Consider the following 23,781-nt stretch of genomic DNA (forward strand, 5'->3'; position numbering starts at 1 on the left):
GAAAGTGTTTGCAGAAGGGATGTGCTGCCTTTCTGGCACATATTGTAGATAAGAAAGCTGAAGAACCAAAGATCGAAGACATCCCTGTCGTGAGGGAATATCCAGAAGTCTTCCCAGAGGACTTGCCTGGACTGCCACCTCAGAGGCAAGTAGAGTTTCACATCGATTTAGTCCCAGGCGCCACGCCTGTGGCTAAGGCACCCTATAGACTTGCCCCGTCTGAGATACAAGAATTGTCGACACAACTTCAAGAGTTGTTAGACAAGGGATTTATCCGACCAAGCTTCTCGCCTTGGGGAGCTCCAGTTTTGTTTGTCAAGAAGAAGGACAGTAGTTTTCGAATGTGCATTGACTACCGGGAGTTGAACAAGCTGACGATCAAGAATAGATACCCTCTGCCAAGGATCGATGATCTATTCGACCAACTGCAAGGTTCAAGCTTTTACTCTAAGATCGATCTTCGATCTGGATACCATCAGTTAAGGATACAGGAGGAGAGTATCCCGAAAACAGCCTTAAGAACTCGTTATGGACACTACGAGTTCCTAGTTATGCCATTTGGGTTGACAAACGCACCTGCAGTGTTCATGGATTTGATGAATAGAGTTTGCAAGCCCTACTTGGACAAGTTCGTGATTGTGTTCATCGATGATATCTTGATTTATTCAAAGACGAAGGCTGAGCACGAACAGCATTTAAGAGCCATTTTGGAATTACTGAAGAAAGAACAGTTGTACGCCAAGTTCTCTAAGTGCGAGTTTTGGCTACGAGAAGTACAATTCCTTGGGCACGTGGTAAATGGAGATGGAATCCACGTGGATCCCACCAAGATCGAAGCGATCAAGAATTGGGAAACGGCAAAGACGCCAACCGAGATCCGGCAATTCTTGGGTTTGGCTGGCTATTACCGAAGATTCATTGAGGATTTTTCAAAAATCGCTCAACCATTGACGCTCCTCACGCAGAAAGATAAGAAGTTTGATTGGGGAATCAAACAGGAAGAAGTATTCCAGATATTGAAAGATAAGCTCTGCAATGCGCCAATCTTAGCACTACCAGAAGGTACAGATGATTTTGTGGTATACTGTGACGCCTCACGCCAAGGTTTGGGTTGCGTGTTGATGCAACACCAAAAGGTTATTGCTTACGCATCGCGTCAATTGAAAGTGCACGAAAAGAACTATACCACACATGATTTGGAACTTGGCGCAGTGGTTTTTGCTTTAAAGATCTGGAGACACTACCTTTATGGTACGAAGTGTACAATTTTTACAGATCATAAAAGCCTACAACACATATTCAATCAGAAGGAGTTGAATATGAGACAAAGACGATGGGTTGAGTTGTTGAATGATTACGACTGCGAGATAAAGTATCATCCAGGGAAGGCGAATGTGGTCGCCGATGCCCTAAGTCGAAAGGAGAGGATCAAGCCCATAAGGGTTAGGGCTTTAGAGATGATTATCCAAACCGATCTTTCCTTGCGCATTCGTGCCGCGCAAAAAGAAGCTCTTAAGGAAAGAAACCTTGAAGAGGAATATCTTCGTGGGATGGAGAAGCAATTGGTGCCAAACGAGGAAGGAATGTTATGTTTTGAGAAAAGGATTTGGGTTCCTTTGTTTGGAGGTTTGAGGAAAGTTATCTTTGATGAAGCTCACAAATCGCGGTACTCTATCCACCCAGGAGCGGATAAGATGTACCAAGACCTTAAAGATTACTACTGGTGGCCTAGGATGAAAGGCGATGTTGTTGTTTATGTGAGCAAGTGTTTAACATGCGCTAAGGTGAAAGCGGAATACCAGAAGCCTTCGGGACTTCTGCAACAACCGGAAATTCCCAAGTGGAAGTGGGAACAAATCTCCATGGATTTTATTACAAAGCTGCCAAGAACGCCAAGAGGCCATGACACTATTTGGGTAATAGTAGATCGATTAACGAAGTCAGCGCACTTCTTACCTATCAGAGAGAAGGATAATACGAGCAAGTTGGCCGAAATTTACATGAGAGAAATTGTTACACGCCATGGAGTACCTCTCTCGATCATCTATGACAGAGATGGAAGGTTCGTATCAAGGATTTGGCAATCCTTCCAAGAAGCTTTTGGCTCGCAATTGAATATGAGCACCGCGTTTCACCCACAGACCGACGGGCAAAGCGAACGGACGATACAGACTTTGGAAGACATGCTGAGAGCGTGTGTTATGGATTTGGGCGGTAGCTAGGATAAACATTTGCCACTGGTCGAATTTTCATACAACAACAGCTACCACACCAGTATTGGTGCCGCGCCATTTGAAGCTTTATATGGACGCAAGTGCAGGTCACTGCTTTGTTGGTCTGACACAGGTGATAGACAATTGGTTGGTTCTGATGTGGTCCAGGAAACCACAGATAAGATTGCACAGATCCGAGATCGCATCAATGCGGCTCGCGACCGTCAGAAAGCCTACGCGGATCGAAAAAGGAAACCTCTAGAGTTTGAGGTAGGTGATATGGTTTTGTTGAAAGTATCACCCTGGAAGGATGTGGCACGCTTCGGGAAGCGTGGAAATTTGAATCCGCGGTATATTGGTCCGTTCAGAATTTTGGAAAGAATTGGGCTAGTAGCATACAAGCTGGACTTACCTGCTGAACTGAATGGTGTTCACGATACATTCCACGTATCAAATTTGAGGAAGAGTCCAACTCAAGATACCGTTGTCATTCCTACCGACGAAATTCATGTTGACGACACGCTCCACTTCGTTGAAGAACCCGTTGAGGTTACGGATTGGAAAGTGAACAAGACCCGCCGGAGCAGTGTCAAGCTCGTCAAGGTTCGATGGAATGCCAGACATGGTCCTGAATACACCTGGGAGCGTGAGGACCGGATGAAAGAGAAATACCCCCACTTATTTCCCAAGAACCCTGCATCTAGAAGCAGAATTTAAAATTTCGGGACGAAATTTTTCTAACGGGGGGAGAATGTGACAACCCTCACTAAACCAGGTATCCGTACGACTTAATTAATAATAATTTACTGCTTAATTACTGTGCTTACCTGAAATTGTGGACAAACTGCTACTTGATTTCTGATACTTGTACATACCTGCATCATACTTTATTTACTGTCACTACATTATTTACATGCTGAACCTTAGTGACAAACATGATGCACAAAAGCACAGTATCACAATGAACGAATAACCTATTGAACGTGTTGTCATAACTAGCACCAGGCAGATACTGCCTCTAAGGCCTGTATGAGCCTGAGATAGTTTACTACACTAATAGTGAGTGTGGAGATACAAGGGTTGTAGAACTGCGTCTCTAGGAATAAGTTACAGTGACAGGATGTGCCTAAAACGTACTCTAAGTACAAAAGTCAGCACTTTAACTAAAAATTCAGCATTTGGTTAACTAATAAAGTGCCAAAACATGAGAAAAACATTACTAGACACTTTCCAAAGTGTCGGGAATAAGTTGTGTCACTAAAATTAATATTAACGACACTTTAAAGCTTTGTTAAACGCTTTAACGGATTACTATCCAACCGAACAACCGGACTTTACCCGGAACATAAAAATATTGCCATATACATTATTTGTCTTTTTCTGAGCCAGTTAGGGTCCCTGAATACCCTAACACCCACTGTAAAGCACAACACACTAGTAACCAGGTTAATCCCTAAACTAACTTAACTTAACCTAACTATAAACTAACTAGATGGTTGGATATGAACCAAGACCCCCCCCCCTTAACATCTCAACAAAAACACACTCTCTCTCTCTCAAGAAGCTCTCGGCCGAACTCCCCTATACATCCATCAATTCTTCGAGTCTTGATCATCCAATTCCAAGTTCATACAAGTGTTAAGGATCACCTACAAGGAGGCTTAGTGCATTCGGAAGGCGAAGGACCTCACCCTATTGCTTTTATCCACTCATTTTGCGTCTAGATTCTTCCCTAGCCTCGAGCTAGTAGTAAGTTACTATAATCACACTCTCGGAACTATTTTAAGGTGGTTAAAATGATATGTAACGGTTAAAACTCGTAATCTTACAAGATGATACATAAAAGTCTACTGAAAATGCTAGTAATGATGGTTAAAAGCTTGAATGTTGTGTAAATCTTGTAGTATTTGATTTGTGTAGTTATTTAGGCCCGATCTATGTTGTGGTAGCTCGGATCATCGTTTAACCTGGATTGGTCATGATCATGGATCATGACATAAAGCTTGTTTAAGTGTAACAAGGGTTAAGTGATGAAACTCTACCACACCTCAAACTTGAACTTGTGTAAAAATGGTTTTACTTACGGAATAGTGTTTAAAACTAGTAGATCTACGGATCTACAAGCGGTATTTTCAAAGGACCGAGTGTCAAAGAAACCATATTTACTAAAGCCGGATCTTACACTAACAAGGATGATTTTTAGAACACACGAGTGTGTAAACACATGTGTAACACAAAGTTTCGACAAAATAACTATTTTTGTAAAAGTTGACAAGAAGTTGTAAAGATGGAATTTCTTTAAAAGCGAGGGTTTTTGCAAAACCGGATTGATTTATATAAAGATCCACTAAAAGTAATGAGATTTACTTCATAGTTTTGGAAAACTACAAGTTCATGTGATTCTTGCGATTTACATATTTATTGACTAGTTTGTTGCTTTGAACGTTGTTTTGATTGAATGAGAAAATTGTTGGGTTGATTTATGAAAGAAAATGATACGCTTGAAAGCGTGGCCACCTCCAGTTATAGAGGAAACTCGGGCGAAATTTTTCCAAAAACCTAGCACTTAGAAATATTTTCACCACAAGTGTTAGAAATACGTTTTTTTAACTTGTTTTCACATATAAGTTTCGCCACGACTTTATTTACAAAATATCGGAGGTGGAATTTTCACAAAATTAAACGTGATAAATATATATTTAGTAAATATATTTTTCATAACGTTACTTGTCATGTATTTATGATTATTTTGTGAAGATACTAGTATTATTTTTAGGGTAAAAATAATATTACCGTGTTAATGGCTCCAAATTAATACGAACGCTTTCACGATAAATATATAAGTTACACCGGTAATTATTATTACCACTCGATCGTTAAAACGTAACTTACGCATTTAAGGAAATATTTATGAACGCGTATTTTTGCCAAGGTATTATTTTGGGAAAATTATATGTAATAGAAAATATAATATTTTTGAGAAGAATATTTATATTTTGGAGTTAGAAATAAAATATATTTTAAGTGAGACTTAATAATATATTTCGAACACACATGTATTAAATCCCCCATCCTTGGGAAGGAAAATGATTACCAAGTATTTACAAAATGTAAACACGAAATAGTTGTCTAACTATTTCCCAAAAACTTTAAACCATAAAGCTAAGGCACGGCCGTCCGTCTAATAGAGTTAGTACGTGTGGGTCGTCACACAACTGCTTGATCAGGAGACATACTTGGTAGAGACGCACCACTGTGAGTTCATGTCCCCCTTTTCTCTTAACTGTTTTCAGTTTTTAAACTGCGGGGGTGAAATACATGTTACTATGATTACAAGTACTTTATACATGGTATGGTTAGCGTAAGGACGTTTACTACTTAGATCATGTGAGTGGGTAGGCGGAAACTTGAGGCCATTAATCCTCATGGTAGGACCGAGGGACAGGAGCGGTAGATCTATCTGGGTGTAGCGAGCCCAGCCCCAGGCCAAACAGAACGGACCTCGGGGTGACTTTGTGCCCAATGCATAAATCTGCTAGGTTTGAGTCTTCCTACTTGCACTTCACACATATCAATGGCCTTGCAAACCATTGGTGATCTCTTTTTTTTTCCTTATTTGCTACATACCAGGATTTTATACATACAAAGGTTTATTTACTCACTTACACATGAACTCGCTCAACATTATTGTTGATTTTTCAACTTACATGTATTTCAGGGAATTAATGGATCTGGCGCGGTATGACACGATTTCCTGCTGCACTAGTTACGAGGTCATCCAGGTTTAGGGGATGTGACTCTTTCCTGGACAAGTCACAGTCCTTAAACTATGTTTATGTCATGTTGATGTTAGTGTCTGTTGAACACTGTTTATGTTGTTAGGATGTGTTTCCGTTAAGACAATGTTGTTATATTTGACTTTTAAAACTTAATTAAATGGATGATCTTGCATGGTTTTTATTTCATATAGCTTGTTATGATTAAGCTATGGTATTAAGAAGTCACACCAAAATTAACCACGCTTCCGCAAAGCCAGGGTGTGACAATAATTGAAGATTGTGATGATAAATCTGATGATGAGGATGAGAAAAAGAAAATATTTTTAAAATTAAAAGAAAAATTTCAAGAAACTGTTTTACAATCTACTGAAAGAGGTGAATGTTCAAAGCAAAAACCTTTTAAGAAGAATGTAGAACAAAAACAAAATGTTAAAAATTCGAAAAATTTTCAAAACAACAATAAAAGATCATCAGTTCAATCATCCAATCGTTATATAAAACCACAAAAAATTTGAAAATCAAAACTCATAAAAAGTTGGTAATAAGTGGTGCAGGTTTGACCACAGTGCTCAAAAGTCAAATCAAGCTTACAGGAGAAGATGTGATGAAGATTCTTCAAAGACAAATCTTTACAATGATAGAAAACAGAGAAATGATGAGTACTACAAATCAAATCAGTGTTATGATTTGAGTGTGTGGTGTGAAAGTGATGAATGGTACGATAACAGAGTGTGTTACAAATATGGTTTTCAAGGACACATTGTTGTTAACTGCCAGAGTCAGAGATTTGAGACAAGAAGATGCTATGACTGTCAAATCAAAGGTCATATTGCCAGAGATTGCCCAATGAGATCAAAGAGAGGATCGAGGGCTGAAACTCAAAGAACGGTAAAGAAAACCGTTAAAATTGAAGAAAAGGCCAAAGAAGAGAAAGTGAAAGAACAGAAAGTGAAACTTTCACAAGGGCAGAAAGATAGATTGAGAAAGAAAAGAAAAAAGGCGAGAGAGTATCTGGAAAAGATCTTGTCCTCGGGTACAACTGGTGATTCAGATAAAAGTTCTGATGAATTGATGTGCTCAACAAAAGATGGTCAGTCAAGCAAAACGAATTCATCAGATACAAATCTGAGGACAAAAGAGAAGATAAAGAAAGAAAAATTGACTAATCAAACTGATAAAGAATCAAAGAAAGTTAATTTTTCAGATAAAATCTTTATCAAAGTTTTTAAGTATAAAAGAAACTGTGAAAGGTTGTTCATGTCACAGGTTGATAAACTTGGAAAACCTAAACCTTGTAAGGATTTGGTTCCAATAAAGGATGGCAATGAATTTGTTTCTGTGAAAACAAAAGAGCCATCTTCTGGCAGTGAATTTGTTTCTACGGAAGCAAAAGAGCCACGTTCGGGCGATGAATTTGACTCGTCAAAGTCAAAAGAGCCACAAATTGAGATAAAGAGTGATGATTCCGTGTCGACAATGGATGATGCAAATTTTTCTTCATTGTCAAACGGAAATTTAAAACAAAAAAATTGGCAAACCCAAGGTCCGTCAAGCTTGGGTGGATCTCTTTAAATAACAATCCTGACTTGCCGGAACTCCCAGGTTGGTAATTGGGGAGTAGGAATCGGCATCTTTCTTGAGAAATTCACAAGTTGGTAACTGTGATATTTCGACTTACAAGTGGTTAATCAAGGACATTAAGTTGTACTTGTTTTAACTTTCTTACGAAGTGGTTAAAGAGAAAGAAAATTGAACCTACATGTGATTGAAAAACAATGTGATGAAATAAACCCCATGGTTGTGTAATTACAAACAAAATTTATTTTCTGGAAAAACCATTTTGATTAAAACAAACTTAAGTGTTTTGAAATCATAATGGGAAAATAGTTTGTTGTTAGGGGGAGTTCTGATTGTTTACGCCAAGAGGATGAAGAATTGAGGTAATTCACATCAGTTTGTCACTTTGTTTGAAAAAGTTTACTGCTCTGTTTTTCAAATTTTCCCAGAAAATCAAAAATTGAAACATATTTTTGATTTTAGGGGGAGTAAAAATTTTAGAAAAAATTCGAAAATTTGAAAAATTCAAAAACATTGAAAAATTAAAAACGAGTTTTGTTGTGAAAAAGGGGAAATGATAGTACATCAGTGGAATATCACAACATGCTAAAGAAATGTAAAGTCTAAATGATTTTAAACAAGTCTGCCAGTAGGCTTCACACAGTTAGTAAATTGTTTTCGAGATATAAACCTAAATATCAAAACTTGCTTATCTCGTGGGGAACATCTGTTGGATATATGGGTAACCCCCGAAATCGTGTTTGAGAGATTGTCTGATTCTGAGATACTAGGTCTTTATGTTGTTTGATATCTAGGGTATTATACCTGGTCTTCTGATATTGTGGAAAGCTCTCCCTCTGCTGATAAAATTGAAAAATATCGAAAGATATGAATCAATAGCAGTTGAAGAAAAGATTCCCTAAAGGGAACACACCTAAAGTCGAGCCTTCATCTCTTTGATCGAATGGTAGTTCGTACCTGAGCTCTCAAGGTCTCGCACTAACCCGAATACAGATATCAGATTGGTATACTCACCTGTAAGACTGAATCAAGGGAATTTTGATACAGGAGTATATTCTGAGGTGGGACTCATGAGTAAGTTAGTTCTTAAAACATTAAATCGTATCTTGAAGCAATTGAAACTTGTGTAGAAGTTTAAGTGGACAACAATACTGACAATCAGAAGGGAATTTGTTTAAGATTTAATGATTAATCAAGATCAACGGTGTTGGTGATAGGTCTTAAAAACTGATATGATCCTCTTACACAGACTCACAAAAATATTGTCTGTAAATATTTCTTTACTGCATTTCATAAAAGACAAAATTCCAAAAAGAATGTGTTTTAGCATCAATTTTTGAAAAATACAAAAAGATTTTCGACAACTGATATTGAAGAGCTGATTTTCAAAATTCCAAGTGCTAAACATGATGAACAACAGGGTTTGAGAGTTTGTTTGAGATGTGAAATAATTTTGAAATGTTTAAATGGTTCATTAATTTGAATCAAAATTTTGAATGTTACAAATTCAAGAAGCTTATCAATGTCAAAATTTGTTTACTTTACAAGTGGTAGAGGATTGTGCAGGTTAATGCCAGGTTTCTGATCCTGTTGCTACAGAGAGCCAGGAGATGTTTCAGAGCCTGTGAAAGCTTGGGCAGAGTTTGAGCCAGGATACGATCTTAAGGCGATAGCAAAATTTTCTGGACTGCGATCCCAGCTTATTGATAGGGGGATTCTGAAGATGTTAAAGCCAGATTCAGATCCTGGAACAATACTCAAGACAGAAGTTGTTAATGCTGAAGAATTTATGAAATCAACATTCAAGGGGAAGTATAGATTCTAAAAGTGAAAAGAGAAGATTAAGGATACTTACATTGTCAGATACTTTGGAAAGAGCACGATGACTGGTCAAGACTGAAGAGTCGACATGCTGAAGACTCGTACCGAAGACTTCGTCAACATCCAAGGGGGAGTCTGTTGGTGCATATGTCTGTTGACTTCGTCTTGTATCGAGTCTTGTAAATAGAAATGATAGATCAGGGCATGTAGTTCGAGAAAATGGGTTTTTTAGGCAAAACAGGCCATTTCGCACGAAATGGATGAGTCCATTTCGTACGAAATGAACATTGTCCATTTCGCTGAAATGGCATATGTCTATTCCGTACGAAATGGCTTGCCTCTAAATACCTAGTGTGTCATTTCATTTGTAACGATCCGAATTTCAGAGCCAATGTGCTGCCAAACTGTCAACTGATCTGTATTGCTTTGAAATCAATAAACAAGTGTTTATAAGCGTGAATCAAGTTCGTATCATCGAATTCTGCCTTTGATATGGATTAGACTCTTCTAATCGACTCGTATAGGTCGTACAACGATCCAACACTTAGGGTTCGATGTTGTCAAGTTAGGGGTGAAACCCGCACCTTGTCAACTTATCCCACTCCTTGATTTCCGAAAATCTCGCTAAGTCTCGAATTTTCAATTGATTTGGAACGTGTAGTAACCTGAAGAGTGAATATCGTTAACCGAAATTTCGGCGAGAATATTCCACCTATTAGGCCAAAGCATGCTTCCCAAATTCAAGAGAACTTTCGAACACTTTGGTTTAGTCAAAAGTTCCGTTTTGGAACAATCCAAGTTTTAATCAAACCTTCATTATACTGTTATCAATCGTATGCTTAACACGATACAACCTTTTCTTTTCAAAATTCAAATTATTTTCAAGATTTTTACACGCACATCATGCCAAGTCTATTCATACACTTATACATTATTCACATGCCTGATTTAAAAAACGTCGCCAACAAGGTTTACATTACCTGTAATCCCAAAATGGAGGCATATCATCAAGATAGGAGTGATTCCCTTACCTTGACGATTAGCTCCGCTCCTTCCCTTCTTAAAACGACCTTACCAACAGGTTACGGGTGATTCCCTTACCTTGGTGATCGTTACCAAACTATCTTTTTCGTAGCCCGATGCACTTCTATGTATTTCATCAATAGGTTAAACTATTTCTTACTTTTCACATGCTTTTGAATGTCTTCGAGACATATTTGCATACACAACAAGGTATACTCAATTTAAGAAGCTATAATAGATTACATTCTATTACGGCCGGCTCTTGGGCCGGGCCAAACTTACGTCGTCGCCCTAGGCTCAAGATTTCAAAGGGACTGAAAGGTTTTTATAAACATATATATATATATAGGGTCGGGATTTAGAGAAAACGGTAGAAAGTGTGAGAACGGTGAGTGTCACACCCCAACCGATGGCGGAATCATCGGGACGTGGCACTGAGCGAAACGGATTGTCCAGAAGTTTCCATATCAACTACATTTACCAATTATTTAAAGCATCACGTCCCATATCATGACATAACAAGTAGCATCGTTATTACAGGCAAAAATCAAGACAAATAGTTCTGTTCCGACAACTCAGATTTCAAATAAAAATAAATTGTCTTTGTTTCAAGACTCTTTCCTAGCCTCGATTTCACAGCAAGCCAAGCATCTTAACAACTTAAGCACCTGTCACATTTAAAGTAAAAGTCAATACACATAGTGTAAAGGTGAGCATACAAGTTTAATAGATATAATAGAGTTCGAAATCGTTTACGCATAATCAGCACGTACAATGCGTGAAATGAAGCACGTAAGTTATCGACATGATCCTATCAATACCAATGACTGCGGGTTGACTGTGCAAGGCAGTTCGTAATGCATTTTCACCACTGTGAATCATGTGATTAATTGTCCTTAACAACCTCTGAGTGAACAGGTGCTGAGTCCAAACTATAGTACTATCGTTGCTAAGGCAGGTAGACAACAATCATGTGTAAACATAACAAACAAGCATTCATTGAGTCACGTACAACATGTAGTAGCGGTTAGCATTAAAGTATTGCGTAATGTGTTCGATGTGATTTAGAATAAGTAACGTATGTAACACCCAAAAGTGCTTAAAGCAAAAAAGGGTTCGAGTATACTCACAGCGATGGTGGATTGAAGGGAGCGCTAGAGTGAGTTTAGCCTGATCAGAATGATAGCATAAACGATAAGCGGTGCGTAAAACAGTGATGTGCACAAAATGCAACATATAAATTACATCAATCGTGGCATAAAACTAACCCTTTTTTAGTACTAATGTTGGAAAAAGTGTGCTTTTGTCTTCATTTTGTATTTTCAGGATTAAATGAGCTCAAATGAACAAAAGAAACAAAAAGGCAGCTAAATCTAACATAAATACAAGAAAAGGAACAAACGTGGCATGTCCGACCTCCCGACAGCATCTTCCCAAGCAAAACAAGAAGACAGAAGCCTGAACACGCCCCGTGCTCAATGAGCACAGGGGCGTGCCCAAGTGTCAGCAGAAAAGACAAAGTGGTAGAAGCTTCTATTGCCCACCACGGAGCCGTGCTCAGCGGACTTGGGGCCGTGGTCAACTATAAGATTCGCGAAATCCAGGCAAATCTTGATAGTACAGATATGCTTCTGCACACGGGGTCGTGCTCAGCGGACACGGGGGCATGGTCAACTAATGCAGACAAAAATGCATTTAATGAAAATGCATTTAATGAAGAAAGAGAGTAGGATGGGCACGGGGCCGTGCCCAGTGGACACGGGGCCGTGTCCGAGCTTCTGTTCAGCCTATAAATAGGAGTGCTTGGAGCTCTTGCAACTCATCCCTTGGCACACCACCTCTCTCACACTTCACCCACCACCCACCACCATCACAACACCATCATCCACCACCATCATCCATTGTCCATCATAGAGTGTGTGAGTCGTCTCGGGATCCAAGATTGATCGTAAGAGTTCTTGACAATCAAAGGCTATGTTTGCCTAAGTCTCTTTCATCACTTGGTGAAGACAAGTGTTTAGTGTAATACTTTTTATTTTTAATCTTTTGCACTTTTTAATTGGTTTTGTATTAATGACTTCAATTACTAGTTTCTTATGTTGAATGTGATTCTTCCTTATCGTTTGTCCGTGGTGTCTTGGCATTATTTTACTATCTATATAAAATAAAAGATTTTCACCATTCATATCTCCATGGTCTATGTGGAGGTATGTTGGCTACCTGGTCGGGGGTTAAGGGAACGGTTTGGTAAGAGTCTTGCCATTGTTCAGTGTATAGATCCTGCAAAGGACCTGGGTCAAATTTAGAAGGACCTCCTTCAATACCCAACGGTATTGGATGGCAGGGGTCCAAACTCTTTGATCCCCTCATAAGTTAAACTACTATTAAAACTTTAACCCGGTTGCTTAGGACTGTATCCCTGCTGACTCAGACTACTTAGCTGAGGGTAACGTCGCCTTCAAAAGAGGGGCCTACCACATTATGCATTAATAACTTAATTAATTATCTTTCAATAATCCGACCCTTTAGGATTGTATCCTTGCTGACTCAAACTACTGGGTTGAGGGTAACGTCACCTTCAAAAGAGGGGCCTACTACAATAACTAAGATAATCTCTTAAACAAGTGCAAAAGTGCGAAAATAATCAAAGGTTACACTACACACGAGTCGGATCCAAGTGATTCATCTTGTCTATCTGTTTTTACTTTTATTTTATTTTCAGCATTTTAGTTTTATTTTCCTAGTTTAAAAACCTTTTTCTAACATTTTGATTTGATTAGACGGTAAGGGTAAACCAGTACTAAAACCTCTTGTGTCCTTGGACGACCTCGGTATCTTACCATCACTATACTACGTCCACGATGGGTGCACTTGCCCATATGTGTGTTTAGTGTTAGTGAATATCGTGTTTATAAATTTAAAACTTGGCTAAAAAGTGTAAAAAGGGCTTAAAATATACATCTAAAACATATTACACCTAACGCACATCAAGTTTTTGGCGTCATTGTCGGGGATACAAGGATTTTAAGAAAGTTAGGAATCAACGGCCTAATCATTTTTCTATTTTATTTTTATTTTTTTAGGATTTTCTAAATTTTTCAGCTTCTGCAGAACTCAGCACGGGCCGTGCCCGCTGAACACACCCCATGCCCAATCATTGGAACTGGCAATCCTGTTTTAAGTCAGACAGTAAGCTGAACACGGGGCCGTGCCCACTCAACACGCCCCCGTGCCCAAGATTCAGTTACTGAAAACAGAAAGGGCTTAAAATATACATCTAAAACATATTACACCTAACGCACATCAAACAGTGCAAAGTGTCAATGGATCGGAAGGTAATCCGATCGGATGGCAATCCGATCGGGTGGCCGGTCGATCGGGTGACCATTCGATTGGATTGTTACCTCGTTTGGGATGGATGTGTTTGTGTATGATGGTTTTCCTTTTGAAGTTTTCGTTGTAGCATTTTGAAAACAGAGAAGTATCTCTACCTTTCAGGTCGGTCGATCGAACGGTCGTTCGAACGGGTAACGACCTGATTGGTTGGACACCTTGAGAGAACAAGTTCACAGCAGTTTGTCACTCGATCGAATTGCAGTCTGATCAGGTGGCAATCCGTTTGGAACTAGTAATGCATTGAACATGTTGAAAATTGTTTAAGTGTTGAAGTCCAAACATCACATGGTCGGATGGTAATCCTATCGGACGGCAATCCGTTTGATGTTCACAACCTCACAAGTTGAAATGAAAGTTAAGTGTGGGACCCAGGTGCAAGCCGATCGGGTGGCTGTCCGATCGGGTGGCAATCCGATCGGGTGGCTGCCCGATCAGACGGCAATCCATCCCAGTCGACTTGATCGTCTTTACACTTGGTTGTTTTGATAGTTTTCTGGTTTTCTCAAGATAGTACGATAACGTGCCAAACAACAGAAACCTCGTCCAGAGTTAGTGACCCGAACGGACAGGAACCACCATAGTCCGACCAGTTAACTGTTCGAGACGGTGTTTCATGTTTAACCCGAAATCAGTAATCTCTTTGATAGAATACAGATCTTGGACCAACACATCTCTAAGAAGGAGTAGAAGATCAGAACAAACTCCGATTCTATCAGTTTTGAATGTATTGAGTGTAAAATAGTTGAAAGAAAGTCAGAAAACCATCTTTCAATCCTTTTCACCGTGAATATTTTCAGATCTATGCAAGATCCTTGTTTATTCATGTGGAAATTGTTCAGATCTAAGTTTTTCTTGGTGGATTGAAGCCAAAACATGAAGTTCATAAGAACCCCATGATGACATCATCCTAGAACACCTCAAATCTAGTGAATTCATGGTTAAAAGTTAATATTTAAAAGATAGAAAGGTGTAGGAGTGCGTATAGATCAAGAAAGTACAAGATTTAGGTTGAAAACTTACAAGAATCGCGAGAAATCGGAAGAAATGTGGGCTGGAGCGAGTTGAGTCGAGTGGGAGCTGTCACATCAAGTGATGTGACATGTGAGGGGTATTTATAGGGTTTCCCAAAAGGGAAAGGGGGGAAAGTGGCTGGTCGATCGGGTGGCAGCTCGATCGGGTGGCAACCCGATCGGGTGGCAATGCGATCGGTTGGCCACTCGATTCGAGTGTTTGGCGCGACGAGTTTTGCTGTTTCGGTTCGCGTGTTGAGCGTTGCGATGTGATAGAGTTTCATTTTATATTACTTTTAATCCTAACTACTATATCTAACATACAATCATCATAATTAACTTGCGTTTAGCGTCTGCGATTCGATTACGATAGTGTTGCGATTGCGTTTCGATTGATCACCACAACATAACATGATTAAACATGCACAAGTAACACACAAAAGGCACACACACGTAAAACAATAACCAGAACGCATAAATCGAGTTGCGAGTGCGATTGCGATAAGCGATAAAGCGATAAATAGCTATTAGACCTCGATTATTAACAAGTACTCCACATAATACAACTAATGCGATAAAATAAATAGACTATCTACAAGTCAAAGAAGTCAATAACAGGAGTTGAGCAAGGAGTGACAAATCCCAATTAGCAATCTTTTCTTCCTTTGACTTCAATGTTGACTTTGACTTTGACTTTCGAAACACGGGGTGTTACAGTGAGAACGCTTATGGATCGTCTGATCAAAACAATCTATGGACTAGATTGGTGCGGTGGTGTTTTCGTAAATAACATCAATTTTATTACGTGGACGCGCTTCATTAAGGGTAAAAGGGTCTTTTGACTTCTCCACACAAAACGCCATATAATGAAATAAAATGCCAAAAACAAAAATCACACACCATTCTAACTAAAAACGTCATTAGATATAAAACGCCAAACTTAATTATAGTAAAATCCCGCCTAAGAAACCGCCAAAAAAATCCTATATATACAACATCTCAGACCTTCAATTAAAAACACACACAAAAACCCAAACGTCATATTTAATATATCACATTCGCCTTAGAAATGCCAAAAAACCCAAACATCAAATATCTTCTAACCCAAAACGTATTTGAAATTCAGTTTGGTTGTCTGTAAGATTTCGCTCAATGAAATGGACAAAATCCTTAAGTGAGGATACTGTCCATTTCATTGAGTAAAATCTTATTGACTTATCCTCAACTTCCATCCAATTTATAACGCCAAAACATACAAAAACATTATTGAGGTTTGTTGTCAATAAAGTTTAGCTGTATAGGGTGGACAACATTGTCAGTTATCTTTCTTAACCGAGGATTAACAATGTTGTCCATCTCATACAGCAAAACATTGTTGATTTTAGCATGATCAAATTTTGGGGTTTAAGGTGCTTTTATTTGGTGGCGTTCTTTTTATCGGTAAAACGCCAAAAAAGTTAAAAAATCAAACATTGTTCATTGGAAAATTCAAGATTGTTGGCTGAAGGGTCTAAACTCAATAACATTTTGCTGCATGAGATGGACAAATCTTCAAGAAAAAAATGCTGATATCAAACTTTGTGCTTCCAAACAGCCACAAAAAAACTACTTGAAAACAAAAAAACAATACGAAAGTCGAACCAGCCAGTTAAGTTTATTCAAAAAAGAAGAAAGAGACTGGTGACAGTGAAGATTTGGAAGATCAATTGTTTATATATTTTTTTTATTTTCTTTTTCGGTTGATTGTTATATAATAAAAACGCTATATATAATAAAAACGCCAAAACAGCCAAAATGCTTGTTTAAACGCTATCATCCCGTAAAACGCCCCCAAAAACTTCCAAACTATAATAAAATTACTTTGAAAAAGTATTATAAAAAAACCCAAAAAATAAAAAAAAATAAAAAGCAAATTGAAAATGTAACTAGAAACAGTAACTACAAAAATAGTAAAAATGAAGAGACGGGAAATTTATTATATTAGAATATAAAACGCCAAACTTGAAAGATGGGACGTGTTACAGACTTCAGAGATAAAGCTTATCAAAAACAATAATTACAAACAGTAACTGAAACGACGAATACTTTATTATAATAATACACCGCCTAACCTACGCCCCCAAACGAAATCCTATAAAATAATAACTCTAAGCAACTTCCATTTAATCAAACAAAAAAAAAGGCCAAAATACTACTAAATACCACTCACTGCAAAACGCCAAAAAATCAAAAAAAAAAAATCAAAGATGGCTAATGTGCTATCTTGGATATTCAGTATTGTTCTTCGTGAAGTTTCACTGAATGGATTGTTACCTGAGAGGAGTAACTCAGAAAGATTTTGCTGCATGAGATGGACAATTCTTCAAGAAAAATATACACATGACAATCGAATGTCATTTTGTGTTCTTTGTTCTTGAATAAGGCTTGGATGAGGAAAAGAGCTCAATGACACTGAAGAGTGGCATGATTATAAAGATGACGATGAAGAAAAAGCGAAAAACCCACCCACATGTCATAGATCTATGTACCCAAACATCCACAAAAAGCCACTTCAACAGACGAGCAGACAAAATAATTAAACCGATGGGTTTGTTAAGTTTTACATAAAACGTCATATATTTGGTGACAGTTCTTGTAATATTAAAGAAGAGAGAGACTGATGACAGTGAAGATTGTGAAGAGAGATCCGATTATGATTTTTAATTTATTTTCTTCGCTTCTACTTTTTTCCCTGTGCTTGTGATAAATCTTACAATTGTAAAACGACAAGTTACCACAAACACCAAAATGTATATAAAAAATAAAAGAACAATGGGCCATCTTGTTTAAAACGCCTTGAAAAAATGCCATTCAGATAGATTTCCTAACCACCCTGAGGTTCCAATGGCATACGATTTGAAAAACGCCATAAACGCCAAAATGTTAATACGATGAAACCATTAAACGCCATTAATTATTGAATTTGGTTTACGCCAAAAATCTTAAACCCCAACAAATAAAACAATATTGGGAAAAGCGGAACTGGAAAAGCAGAAGATAAAAGGACAAAAAATCCCCTCTGCCCTTCTCTAAGCCGCGTGACACGTGTTTGGCCAGGATGCGTTCTCACCATTCTCACACTTTTGAGCGTTTTCTCCTGATCCCGTTTCTATATATATATATATATATATATATATATATATATATATATATATATATATATATATATATATATATATATATATAGGGTGGGGTTCTAGAGTGAACAGTAGTGTATTTGTGAACTGGATGAACAAATCCTGACCATTGATTTACATCATCAAATCATAAAATACACTAGTGTATTTTCATCATCAAATCTTGGCCATTGATTTACACATGTGTATACACTTGTGTATTGATAATCAAGGGCTATGATTAGTTCACTAGTGTTCACAATCAAGGAGGTTGTTCACTAATAACCTAACCCTATTATATATATATATATATATATATATATATATATATATATATATATATATATATATATATATATATATATATATATATATATATATATGTAGGGTAGGGTTCATGTGAGAACCACCTTTATTGCGAGAACCGCGAGAACCATGTGAACAGGGGGCAATTTTGTAAATAACAAACAACATTTAAAAAACCTGCATACCTGATTCCTTTTACCATCGGACTTCAAGCATAAAATAAATTACATTTAATAAAAACTTTCACATCCAATATCTGAACTCTTATCTGAACTTTGATTACATCCAGCTATCTCAACAATTCTTAACCTGATTCTCTTAACAATTCGTCGATTACAGTCGTTTACATCATCGTCCTGAATACATCATCACTTCACCATCATCAGTCCACCGTATCGAAGCATCTGGATTGAGATTGTATCTCATATTTTAGATTTTACCAGTAGATATTTTATATTTCGTCATATAATCGAGGTTAGTTCCCAAATTTGGTCCGGTGATTATAAGAATAAATTTGTTTTTTCACTTTCATATGTTAACATGATGCTTAATTGTCGATTCATATCCTTTATATGTTAGTATGACGATTAAATCGTAGTTTCATATATGCATTAGCGAAAATGGTTTGATGTATATGATGTTTGAGGGATTCAGGATAATTATTGTGATACATCGACTTGTAATGTGGTAGATATGTGTGTGTGTGTGTGTGTGTTTGTATGTAGGTTTTGTTACTGAATAATTTTAAATATATTTGGTGGTAATACATAATTTGAGTTGGCAATGGTTAGGTTATTCTATTGAAGCAAACATTACCTGTTGAAATTGTCGGTCATGTTAATGCACATGTGCACATAGTTATGCACATGTGCATAGTTAATATGGTGATGATAAAGTTGATGCATATATTGTTAACAAGGCCGTTTATGTTGATGCACATGTGCATAGTTAATATAGTGATGATAAAGTTGATGCATATGTTGTTAACAAGATCGTTTATGTTTATGCACATGTGCATAGTGTATATGGTTATGCTAAAGTTAACGTTAATGCACATATTTATTGATAATTTATATTTATTGATCTTATTTTTTATTATTTTTTTGTATATTATTGTATAAAAACAATAGGAAAAAATCGAAGAAAGTAACTTTTGTTTTGAAGTCAATGGATGAAGGGTCAAAAAAATGTCGGATGCAATGGAAGATGATTATGCGACATGCAATGGAAGATGATTACGCGGCAGTTAAACAAAGAGGTAAAAATCAAAAAAATAACTTTTGTTTTGTCTAATATTTTTTTATCGAAGCAAACCTGTTGATAAGCTCAGTCATGTTAATGAACATGTGCATAGTTATACACAAATGCATATTTTTGCCAGATTATTTCAATTAGGTCCGTCATATGGATGCAAACGTGCAGTTAGGCAAATATGCATAATTCACCAGAATATGTTAATAAGGTAATTCATGTTTTTGTACATGTGCATAGTTTGCTAGAATTTTGACAGAATATGTTAACAATGTAATTTATGTTCATGCACATGTGCATATTGTATATAGTAATGATAAAGTTAATGTTAATGCACAAATTCATTGAGATTGTATGTTTGTTAATCTTATGTTTTTTTGTTTATTATCATAGATCGATAACGGGAAAAATTCAAAGAAGGTAACTTACGTTTTGAAATCAAGGGATGAAGGGTCAAAATATGGCCGGATGCAATGGAAGATGATTACGCAACAGTTAAACAAAGAGGTAAAAAAGGTTGATTAATATTCGATGATGCAGTTGGGAGTTTATGCACATGTGCATCCCGTTATTACTTTCACGTTAAATAATATCATTTATGTATACACATTAAATATATCACATATAGGTGCACAAGAAGAAGAAGAAAGTATAAAGAGGAGGACAAGTGAGCGAAATCACGATGAAAAAATCGAACAAGTAAATAAACGAAATCCCATTATTACTTCACAGTTTGTGGGGTAGTTTGTGGGGTTTTCGCTATGCGACATATGAAGATGTATAATGGGAGTGGTGAGAAGTTTGATTGCATATTCAGCAAAGATAAATAAATTCAAGACTTGCAACTAAGAACATGAGAATGAAGATAGCAACAAAATTGCCAGTATTAGAGGCGAATGATCATGTTTGTTAATATATGGTGTATTATGTTGTTTCGTAGAGGGAATGTTGGTACTGCACATGTGCATAGTTTGAAATAGTACACATATTGGAATTGTATAATGCATTACAGATGGTTATATTTGTTAATTTAGGATGCAATATGTTGTTTGGTATAGTATATGTTGGTGATGCATATGTGCAATAATGATTGTTGATCGGATTATGTGATTCTTATGATGAGGGTGTTATATTTACTTGTTATAACACAAAAGTTGGTATAGTAAACATGTATGCACATGTGCATTGTTCGAAACAGTAACCATGTTGGTAATATATGTTAGGTAGTCAATAATGGAATTACATATGATTACATGTGCATTGTTCGAAACAATAAAAATGTAATCATAGTCTATGAATATGAAAACAAATAGTACAAAAAATGACTGTAAACAAAAAATCATAAACAAGACGATTAATGATTATAAATTGTTTGACATCATATATAGGCTAATACAAGATCGTCGGTTGATTTACGACACCTGGATGGACGTCTAAGGGGGTGCTCACGTTCATATATATATACATGTGTGTGTGTGTGTGGTCTTCTGGATCATCATCAGCATCTTCATTAGTGTCATTGGAATCCACATCATTCATTGGAATCAACATCATTGGAACAAGAATTAGGTTCATCATCAGGGGGATCAGGAAACCAATAGCATATTGTCATTAAATGTATACATAATGTAATTGTCAATATAATGCACGTGCGCATAATGTAATTGTCAATATAATGCACACGAGCATTATCATTTTATATATAACGACATTTTTTTGAACAAAATAAGATGTCATATATTCAAACCAGAAATCTAGCCAAGAACTAGAGAAGTACGCTTAAAATAAACATATAAACTCCTAATTTTCTATTACATTCACACCACTTGTGTACCACTCTTCAGTCACTAAATTCTCCATTTTTGCTATGACTTTCATCCACAACAGAGTACACTCATTGATTTGTTCCAGTCTTATATCATTTGAAAACTGCACGACTTTGAATACCTTCTCATTTCTGCTCGACCATATGATCCATAATGTAGCCATCACTATGTAGTTGACTGCCTTTTTCTTCTTCTTAGGAAAAAGATAGAATATATGCCACTGTTGAGCAATAATGTAAATCTTTTACTCCCAGCCATGATCTGACCATCCACACCATCCACCATATCGTTTTCGACATCAAACACGTAATGAGGATGTGTTCAACAGTTTCTTGCTCGTATCCGCAACTCGGGCACAATGTGTTGCTGATCTGAATTCCCCTTTTTTTCCAGATCCGTCTTTGTCGGTAACCTGCCTTCGACGCCTTTCCATGCTAACATATTGGCTTTAGGTGTAGCCCAGCCATTCCAGATCATTACAAAGCCACTCGACGGGTCCCGCTTGTGACACACAAATACTCTCTAACTGTTTTAACATTGAAAGTCGACTTATTTTTCCGAGTGCCAACCCCACCCATATTGACCCGTCTTCATTCTGGTGTCTCTCAGCAACGCCAAAAGCAACATAAACTCCACCAATGCCTCCCTGGTTGTCAGATTGTTCTTCCATTGCCAATCCCACACAGTCGCCTCCCTTAGTTTTTTGTAGTTGTCCGCCACCCAAGCCCCTTTGTTTGCTGCCATCCTGTACATAATTGGATAGTCATCCATAAGGCACTTGTTCAGAATCCACACATCAACAACATAGTCTAATTTTCAACATAATACACATTTGCATATAATTTAATACAATATCATTTACAATCAACATAATGCACATGTGCATAACATTTAATATAATATCATTTACAGAGTATATACAACAATTACAGTCAACATAATACCTTTAGTCACAAATTGAATGGACTGCAACTTCAGGTATGTATTCAATATCAACTTCAAGTATCCAATATGGGGTGCCATTGGGTGTAGAATGTATAGCAGCCATAACTGTTCCTGTGAATTTAATAAGAAAATTTAACAAATTATATGTGTAATGTAATTTAATATAGAGTAAATTACGTTTTTGGCCCCTGTGATTATGTCAGTTTTACTATATTAGCCCAAAATAAGAATTTTTAACGTATCTGCCCCCATGGTCCCTATATCTAACCATTTTGGCCCCTAATTCTAACCAAACCCCAACTCTAGTTAACTTTTTGGTCATATGGGTTGCACATGATGGGTAAAATTGTAATTTCCCCTCACCATTTACTTTTACTGATTATATACACCCACACATACATACAGAACACACACACACTCTCTCTCATCTTTCTCTCTGCTCTCTCTCTCTACTACCACCACCACCACACCACCACCCCCCACCGCAAAACACAGCCCACCACCGTATCATCACCACCATCACCGTATCATCACCACCACCACCGTACCTACCACCACCTCCTCCACCGTATCATCACCACCACCACCGTACCTACCACCACCTCCTCCACCGTATCATCACCACCACCACCACCGTACCTACCATCACCTCCTCCACCGTATCATCACCACCACCATCGTACCTACCACCACATACAGTCTCTCTCTCTCATAAACTATCCCCCTTCTCTCTGTCTCTCTCTCTCTCTTCTCTCTCTCATAAACACCCCTCTCTCTCACCACCGTCAACTCCATACCTCCGCCACCGACCCCCTGCCAAACACTACAACCTGTCTCTCCCTCATAAACTCTCCGCCATGAACCCCCAATCTTGGATTCACAATTTTATCAAGAGTACACACATGAACCCCCAATCTCGTTCTCGTTCGAAACCGATTTATAATCGGAGCCACGAGGAGAGAGGGAGCAGCGGGAAAAGGGGGAGCGGTGGAAGCGGCGGTGGTCAGGTGGCGAGGTGGCAGCGGCGGTGGTCAGGTGGCGGTGGGAGGTTCTCACAGTGGAAAGGATATGGTTATTGTGTTTGATTTTGTTTCAGATCATTTATCCAAGTATAACACAAATAGGCCTGTGTATGTTTGATTTTGTTTGTGGGTTTGTTTGGATTTGATTTGATTCTTTCGTTAATTTGGATTTGATTTTGTTTGTGGGTTTGTTTTTTAATCTGGATGGATATGGTTATTGGGTTTTGATCAAACATTATTGGTGTGGCAGTTGTGGAGGTGGAGGTGATGGTCACCGACGGGGGACTGATGTGGTGTGGTCGGTGGCTGAAGTGTGGTGGTGGCTGAGGTGTGGCTGAAGTGGTGTTAGTCGGAGGTGTATTGTTGCAGGTTGTGTTTTGCGGTGGTAGGAGAGAGAGAGCAGAGAGAAAGATGAGAGAGAGTGTGTGTGTTCTCTATGTATGATAATTATTGTTT

General features: G+C 37.7%; 1 long non-coding RNA gene across 1 annotated transcript; it reads left to right on the forward strand.

Annotated features, from left to right (window-relative positions):
• Window positions 1-19,383: 19,383 nt before the first annotated feature.
• Window positions 19,384-20,177, forward strand: LOC118480853. Its single transcript, XR_004863879.1, has 3 exons — window positions 19,384-19,539; window positions 19,926-20,039; window positions 20,161-20,177. It is a non-coding gene; the product is annotated as an uncharacterized LOC118480853 (long non-coding RNA).
• Window positions 20,178-23,781: the final 3,604 nt, after the last annotated feature.

Source organism: Helianthus annuus, chromosome 8 (genome assembly GCF_002127325.2).
Source record: "Helianthus annuus cultivar XRQ/B chromosome 8, HanXRQr2.0-SUNRISE, whole genome shotgun sequence".
Taxonomy (NCBI): domain Eukaryota; kingdom Viridiplantae; phylum Streptophyta; class Magnoliopsida; order Asterales; family Asteraceae; genus Helianthus; species Helianthus annuus.